The 8426-nt window shown below is 41.8% G+C and overlaps 1 long non-coding RNA gene across 1 annotated transcript; it reads right to left on the bottom strand.

The window, feature by feature from the left end:
* Nucleotides 1-593: 593 nt before the first annotated feature.
* Nucleotides 594-6560, bottom strand: LOC140707804 (uncharacterized). Its single transcript, XR_012087990.2, has 2 exons — nt 6095-6560; nt 594-665 (listed from the first exon to the last, which is right to left on the bottom strand). It is a non-coding gene; the product is annotated as an uncharacterized LOC140707804 (long non-coding RNA).
* Between the last annotated feature and the right edge of the window lie 1866 nt (nt 6561-8426).

Below are 8426 nucleotides of genomic sequence, written 5' to 3'. Positions count from 1 at the left end.
ATACCAACATATTTCACCTGCTCTGGCCGCACTGCATTGGCTGCCCATCCAGTTCCGCATCGACTTCAAAGTGTTGATGCTCACGTATAAAGCCCTAAAACGGCTTAGGGCCTCGATAATTGGTGGAACGCCTACTTCCACCAAGTTCTACCTATGTCACTCGCGCGAGTCAGGAGGTGAGGCTGAGGAGCCTAACGCCGAGGGAGGCCCGGAAAGAAAAGACAAGAAATCGGGCCTTCTCGGTGGTGGCTCCTTGCCTCTGGAATAACCTTCCCCCTGACATTCACGCGGCTCCCTCGCTGGGTACTTTCAAAAATCAACTAAAAACACTGATGTTTCGGCAGGCCTTCCCCTCAGCTAATTCCTGATCTTCCCTTTTCTTCTCTCCTAGTGTTTCCCCCATCCTGTCTAATATTTCTTTCCTTATGTAAAATTGTTTTAATTATATTGTTATATATCTGTTGTAAGCTGCCTAGAGTGGTCCTGTGGGGCTAGATAGGCGGGATAGAAATAAAATGAATAAATAAATAAATACTACTGTGGGGGTCTGAAAAGATTGTGCTACGGTGGGAGATTTGTATGAAAGAACTTACCATGCCCAATCGGTGCTTCCATTTATCCCTTTTTGAAAATCAAGGTCGAGGAACCTTCACTGACATGGAATACTGCAGTAGTAAAATTACAACTGATAAACATACAGACACACAATGGAATATTAAGGAAAACTATATAACTGCTTTGCAAAGGTCAAAAAGTCAAAGGCAGTGAAGAAATATTGAGGCAGAGAATAAGAACATTTGCTGTTACAACAGCCTACGCTAGTCTAAAATATTACACAGGAGATAAAATTTTCAGCCACAGATCATATGGTAATTCATGTCTTCAGATTTCTTTGACTTTATCAGATCCTAGCTGCTTCCTGGTTTTATATCAGTTACTTATAGAGCAGGGGTCTCAAACATGCGGCCCGGGGGCCATTTGCGGCCCCCCAGATGATAGTTTGTGGCCCTCGCCTTGCCTGCCCCCCCAAAGCGCCCACACATCTTCTGCTGTCAAGAGTAAAAAAAAAAGCCTTGCCTCGCTTGCCGGCTCTCTCCCAAGACAGCACCTCTTGCACCCTCCATCCAGAACTGCAGCCTGCCAGCCAGCCCGCCTGTCTGCCGGCTAAGGGAACTCCTGGGCGGCTTCCTCGGGCTCTTGCTCCGCTTGGCGGAAAATCTGATGCGGCCCAGCCTCACCCAGACTCAGCCTCTAGCGGCCCCCAGGTAAATTGAGTTTAAAACCCCTGTTATAGAGGGCTTGTTGTTTATCTTATCTTGTTAACTAAACCTTAGATATATTGTCCATGCGGTTGATGCAGGCAGAAGTGTCTTGTATCAACCTCATGATATTGAGCTGTTTTCCTATACTGGCTAGGACCCTATTATCTACATACACCAGCAATAAGTCAAATAGCATCCATCGCAATAGAAAATTGCTGTTCATTCAGTTGTAAATGCTCGTATTCCTCAGCAGGCATCAAATCATGTGACTGATGTGTGATAAGAAATAAGAAATGTTGACTTCTTAACTAGAAGCAATTTGTTGCTGTAATTTGTACTGTTAGACTTACACGCTGACATATGTAAGTTATAGGATTCTTTAAATGCCGGTATTGCTGAAGTGATTATCCATATGTTATGTTTCAGGAATTACATACGTCATAATCCTGTAATTTAGCTTATTACCAGTCCCTTCTTTTTAGTGATGTTCTGGGCTGTGTGACGTTCCCAAGGGTACACAGGTTGGCTCTTATCCCAGGAAGTACAATGGGAAATCAAATTCCCATACTCCAGCCCATTGAACTATCCAACCAGCTAAATAAATAAAATTGCTACTCTATGTACCCCTCAACTGTTGACTTCTTATGTCTATTTGATGTCTGCCCACACATTTCATTATATGTCTGCATTGAGACGGGCACAAACATTGGTTTACAGGTTTGTGTTGCACATTCCCTTCCCCCACCTCCCTGACCAATGACCCACTCACCATTCAGAGTGCGCTCCTCTCCTCCTTTTCTTTGGCTGTTCAACCAGTCCCCGGCAGGAGCACAGTTTCACCTGTCCTGCCTCCTTGTCTGAGTGGGTGACCAGCCAAAGAGAGGAGGCAAGGAAACCCATGTTCCTGCCAGAGACTGGTCGAACAGCCGAAGAAGAGAAGGAGAGGAATACGCGCCAGCTGTTGAGTGGGGGATCCAGCTGGGGAGTCAGGGGAAGGGAACATGATGCATCAGTGGTGCCGTGTGTATGAATCGGTACGAACCTCCAAACCAAGGTTTGTGTCCATCTCTATGTAGCTGCAGTTACAACCTATGTTCCCAGATGGCAAAAGTTTAGACAAAGGTTCACTCTAAATGAGCTGATAGCTTGGAACAGGATTGTATAGTTTTGTACTGGGGGGCCACGTTTAGTATAATGGCATTTCTCATTTTGTGTGCAGTAGGATCCTATCTATGGTCTGACATCAGTACTGCTTCACAAGACTCTACACAAAAATCTTCCCTTCTTGCCCAACTCAGTGGGTATTTCATAACTTTATCATGAGCTTATAAACAGTGTGAGACACAGCTGTTTGAAAGAGTCTGATTAGGTTTTCAGATATGCAAGAGAGAACTTACAGTCTACTTGGCATTATCAAAGGTATACTGGGTGGGAATACAGGACTTACCCTTCTTGGTGGTCTCTTCCAGACTCTGGAACTCTCAGGTGAGACCTGGTATATTCTTTCTCTCTCCCTCTGTTTTCCTTCTACCAGGAACCTTAACATTCTTACTCAACCAAGATTTTGGCCTCTTAACAGATGTGTCGCTTAAGCAAATTTTAATGCACTGTTTATCTTTCTTTTAGATGTGGCTTTATTTGTTGTGTCATTGAGATGTGTTTCAACTGCTTGAGTCTTAATGTTTAAATTACAACGTTTATCTATAGGACTTGTACATCATTTGCTATAATACAGTCTCTGAGCAGTTTACAATAAAACACCCTTTTATTGTAACATAAAATAATTAGAATGCAATAAATAATTTAAAACATCTCCCACACTAAAGAGAAAAGGGAAATGACATCATTTTTATTTCCATTTTATTGTCAGTTGCCCTAAGCAGCAAGGCTAAATATTACAATATCCTTGAACAGTGGTTCTTAACCTTTGTTACTCGGATGCTTTTGAACTGCAACTCCCAGAAACCCCAGTCAGGACAGCTGGTGGTGAAGGCTTCTGGGAGTTGCAGTCCAAAACTCCTGAGTAACCCAAGGTTAAGAACCAGTGTCCTTGAACACTAAACCTTGATATGGGATATAACTGTAAGAAAGAGAATAAAGTACCATCCCAGTGATACCAGTGACATTGATTTCCAGGCATAGGAGTGTTGTGATTAGAGCAGCTTCCCACAAATACTTTGGATGTGAGGTGCTCTCTGATACAACCCACAACTTGTGCCTGCTTCCAGGAAAGTTTGCCTCTCACTTCATTCTCAGGCACGTCTAGGTGAGTCAGTCCTAATGTGTGTAATGGAAGGAAACTCAAAGCATATTCAAAGATCAGAACCCCTAATTAACTAGCAAGGCAGCTGACAGAAGAATTGCAGAACTGTTGGGGTGAGAGATGTCATAGTACAGAATCAAGTCAGGTAAATGAAGATAATTAGTCATCAAAGATCCAGAAAAGGATATGTCATTAAGTTTGTCAACAATGAAACTTACCTCTTTTATATAAAGTTATTATAACCCACCTTGACTCTTTAGGTCATGGGGTTCACTGAACAGAAAGGGGATAAAATGTATAAGCCAATTAATTTGTATTTTTAAAGCTTTTTTTTTTAAAAAAATCCAAACCTTCTGGCTTATAAAAATTAGCATATGCAAGCTCCTTTTTCTCTAAAGCAACCTTCCCTTGACTCTAGGTGTAAATTTATTAGTGATGACAGCGGGTGGCCCCCTTGATTTCTTTAAATGTGCCCTCTCTTTCTCTCACACACCCAGCAACCTGTCCAGGGCCTGGCAGGAAGTACTTACACTCTAGATTTTCTACTCCATTTACAGACGAGTAACTCTCTTCCTGTTAAAAACAAACAAGCTTTCTGTCTTAAATAGAAAGTTATGCTTTATGTGGCTTTTCTCTGCCATTCTGGCTCATTCCATCAGAGCAAAAGAGTATACAGATCTGGGGCAGAAGGCCCAGTGCTGACATCTCCTGAGATGCCGGAGAGGAGGGTGCTACCTTAATGACTCCAGCTCTGTATCTGCTCAAAAAACAGCTTTGGCAGGACAGGAAACCCTCAAGAGCTAATATTTCAGGCACCTTAGAGGGCAGGGATGGGAGTAATGTCTACCTCATACCATTGATTTGCACTAGGCTTTTAGCTCTTGGGCACCCACATCTTTTAGCTCTTGGGCACCCACATCTTTTAGCTCTTGGGGACCCACATCTTTTAGCTCTTGGGCACCTACATATTAAATTTTTTTATTCTGTTTCCTTGGCCATGTCTCTGAACCAAGGCATTGGCTGATCTCTACCGGCGGAGGTATCATCCCCAAGCTTCTGCGTCAAAAGTAGCTCCTCCGGCGTAAGGGGAAAATCAGGAGAATGTTGTCACCCACCATGCTGCCTTTTTGAACATCACTGTAAAACATTATGGCTTTATTTTAATTGGTGGGAATGGGAACTTGGGGGAAAGCATCTTCAGGAAATGGAAGCTCTCCAGAGTGGGAAAAATGCAGTTCGTGTACTAACCCATGAAGATCCATAGCTATTGCTTTGAAATATGAGTTTGTATCTGAATTGTGGTAGAAAGGTATTTTATATAACCCCATGTTTTTGTGCAATTTAAACATTGTTGGATGGCTTGGCAGAGTTTGTGAAGAAATTGTTGAGTGTGGCCCTAAATAATAAACTTGCCTTCTGGTTATGCAAGAGATAAAAAATGGTTCTGGCAGTAACGTATGTCTCCCGCAGTAGACCATCCCTTATTTGTTAGTTTACCTCAACTGACAATTATTTGTTTCAATACATTCACTCAGAGACTCTGGTACGAATAAGAATAAAAGATTCCATATTTCTCACAGTCCTTACATAAAAACAAACATATTTTGTGGAAATGTTAATTTGTTGCATTACTGAGCTCAGTTGCATTACTGGGTGGTCTATGCTGCCCAGAGTAGTCGAATAGAGCAGATGGGCGGGAAATAAATAAATAAATAAATAAATAAATAAATAAATAAATAAATAAATAAATAAATAAATAAATAAATAGCTTAATTTCCTTCATTATGGAATGCCTAATTTGTTATGTTGCTAACAGAACACACTCTCTAATTGTCTTCACCTGACAGACTCCATAACTTGTAGTCTTAACTCTGACAGAACACTAACTGCCACTTGACTGACTGTAAAAAAGGCAGGACAAAGAATCTGAGGTAAAGAGGTGTGGCTCTCTTCCAACTCTGAGACAGAGATGGCTGCCATTGGCAGCCAAAACCACTCAAAGGCAACAGATGAGGGTGCAATACAGCTAACAAATATGAGCCTTGATCAGGGTTGCTAGGATATACAGTAGGAACAGAGATGAAAATGGAGAGATCAACAGACAGAGTTGTGTAAAAACAGCCCTCCAGCCACAAATCTAGCCACCATTTTAACAAACAGGTGGCACAGAAAAACCCTGTGTCATTTTGCTGAGTCCAGTTGTTCTTAACCCTTCTTTTGACATAAAATCAGCTTGGTTAGACTGAATACCTGAGAGGCCTTGGAGAACCCCAAACTGATGTCCCATTGGCATCCCATTGATGCCTGAACCCTGAATTAGTATAACCATCCGGAAGCTAATAATTTTAGATAATTCCATATGCCAAATTAACAAAGAAATTCACATGCTCCCTAATACTCATAATTTATCTTCCAGCTAAATGTAACTTCCCTTCTCAGTGACCTAATGCACCCTAATGCCCCAATAAAAGGCCAGATTGTACCTGTTATGCATAAATGCTGAATGTTTTTGTCCCAGGTAAGAGGTACAAACTGTGACATAAGAAATTGGGTGCCGCCTCATACATACCATAAATTATCTGGATTATTTCCTGTTTGTCCATGTCATTACGCTGTTCAATGCACTGCAAAATACATAAGCGACCAAAAGACCGTGTTTGGTTCTCCTGAGGACTTTTGTGCCAAGCCAACGTTCTTTAAACATAGCACAGCACTTCTCAGCACCTGTTTGCCAAGCAATTGGTTATTCTCCACAGGTTCCCTCAGGACATGATTTCTAGGGGGAAAGATGACTGATTTTACCAGAGGTTTGTTTGCAGGATGGTGGTTGCAGCACAAGCTGCTTCTCCTACTTAATGGAGGAATGAGTGACAGATTGGAGACCTCCTCTGACTTATTTCTTGCTTTTCCTCAGCCTGTAGCCATTGCATAATGTCAGCCAGGAAATGGATGAAAAATACAAAAAAGGAAGAAGAAAAAAACCCAGCTTTTTCTATGCAAAAGACAATTATGATGGCAACTCTCCTGGTTATTGTGTTCAAAGAGAATTATTTCCAGTAAGGGTATGTGATGACCATCTGCTTTGATTGGGTCCAAATTATTTGTTTTACAAAATCAAAAAAAAGATTCACTCTGAGCTGATTTGTGATCTATCTGTGCTTCAAAGAGCACCCATTTGATTTAAGCCCAGTTCTGGGTTTCCTTGCTTTGCTTCAGATCAGATCAGAAAGTCAAATTCTGAATCTGACGCTCATCTCTAATTTCCAGACACTTCAGGTAAATTATATTTTTATCAGATTCAAAAGTCTCCTTTTTTCCAGGACTTTGATGCATTAATTGCAGAGTAACTCTACACAGACCACTGAGAACTGTATTTGAAAATTTTCACATAAAAGAGCACAACATCTTGTTTTAATTAGCAACCTATCACTCCCACAGTCATAATAACAATCCCAAGGAGTGTATCTTAGAATAGTAGTCTCCAACCTTTTTAACACTGCGGATTGGTTGGGGAAGGTGGGGCACCCCCTCCTGCACTCACACGCATGCGTGGAGTGGGAGGTGCTCACACAGGCACACGTGCATGTGTCCATGCACGAAGGGACTGCGGGGGGAGTGTGTGTGGGGTGGGTGGGAGATCTGTGTCTGTGACCCAGTCTGGCCCAGGTCATGGACTGGCACAGGCTGCAGACCAGGGGCTGGGGACCCCTGTATTAGAAGACATGGACATTGATACAGGCTGTTTGTTCCTAACTCAAAAAGTACTGTTCACTTGGGAATGTCGCAAAGGATTGCAACTCCCAGAATCGCCCAGTCCATGTTGGCTAGCTGTGCTGACTGGGAACTATGGGATAGATATGTTGTCTAAACCAGCAGTTCTCAAACTTGGGTCTCCAGATGTTCTTGGACTTCAGCTCCCAGAAATCCCAGCCAGCACAGCAAGTGGTGAAGGCTTCTGGGAATTGCAGTCCAAGAACATCTGGAGAGCCCAGTTTGAGAATCACTGGTCTAAACAAGTAATTTCCCAAGCTCTGCCCCTCTCTATTCCTGCCAGAAAAACAGTCACAGTTTCTTTGCTTATCCCAAGATGTTATTACTTGCTCCCTCAAGGCCCTAATTTCATAGTCTGCAAATCTTCCCTGCGCTCAACAGCTATACCACAGACTCTTAATCAAAATGAAGTCTGCATTTCCCCACATTTCTCAGCACGGATACAGGAAACAAGCCACAGGCCGAATCCTAATGTAAACTGCCACAGGTCAATTTCCTCTGAGCAGAAAATTCTATATTGATAAAATCTTCTTCCTATGGATCTCTAGTTTTGTATTTGTTTTAAAAATCAAACTTAACTGTCTTCCCCCATCATGATTTTGATTTTTCATGTGGCGAAAAAGTATTATTATATGACATCTTCCTCCTAACTTAGGTAAGAATCCTTAAACTCTGAACTTTTACATTTTGCTTTGATATTTCAGTCCTTATGCAGGCCAATGACCTCACTTAATCATCCAGTCTGTTAAAGTATAAAGAGAACAAAATCTTCATCTAGAATCCATTGCCTATAGCAAATACAGAATAGGAATAGTAAACATATTATTAACTCAGTTCAGATATATTTTTTAACATTTTAATGTATTTGTGATTATAATTTTTTGCCTCAGTCTGTACACGGCAATAAGTCTCACTAAGAGAACATTATTACTGTTATCCAAATTACATAAGGATCTGGTGTTCTAAAGTTGCAGTTTTCACACACACACACACACACACACACACACACACACACACACACACACACACACACACACAGAGAGAGAGAGAGAGAGAGAGAGAGAGAGAGAGAGAGAGAGAGAGAGACCAAGCTCTGTGTAGATAAACATGGAGACGCCACCTCCTACAGC

Source organism: Pogona vitticeps, chromosome 1, assembly GCF_051106095.1.
Source record: "Pogona vitticeps strain Pit_001003342236 chromosome 1, PviZW2.1, whole genome shotgun sequence".
Lineage (NCBI taxonomy): Eukaryota > Metazoa > Chordata > Lepidosauria > Squamata > Agamidae > Pogona > Pogona vitticeps.
This window is presented reverse-complemented; position numbering and strand designations above follow the sequence as displayed.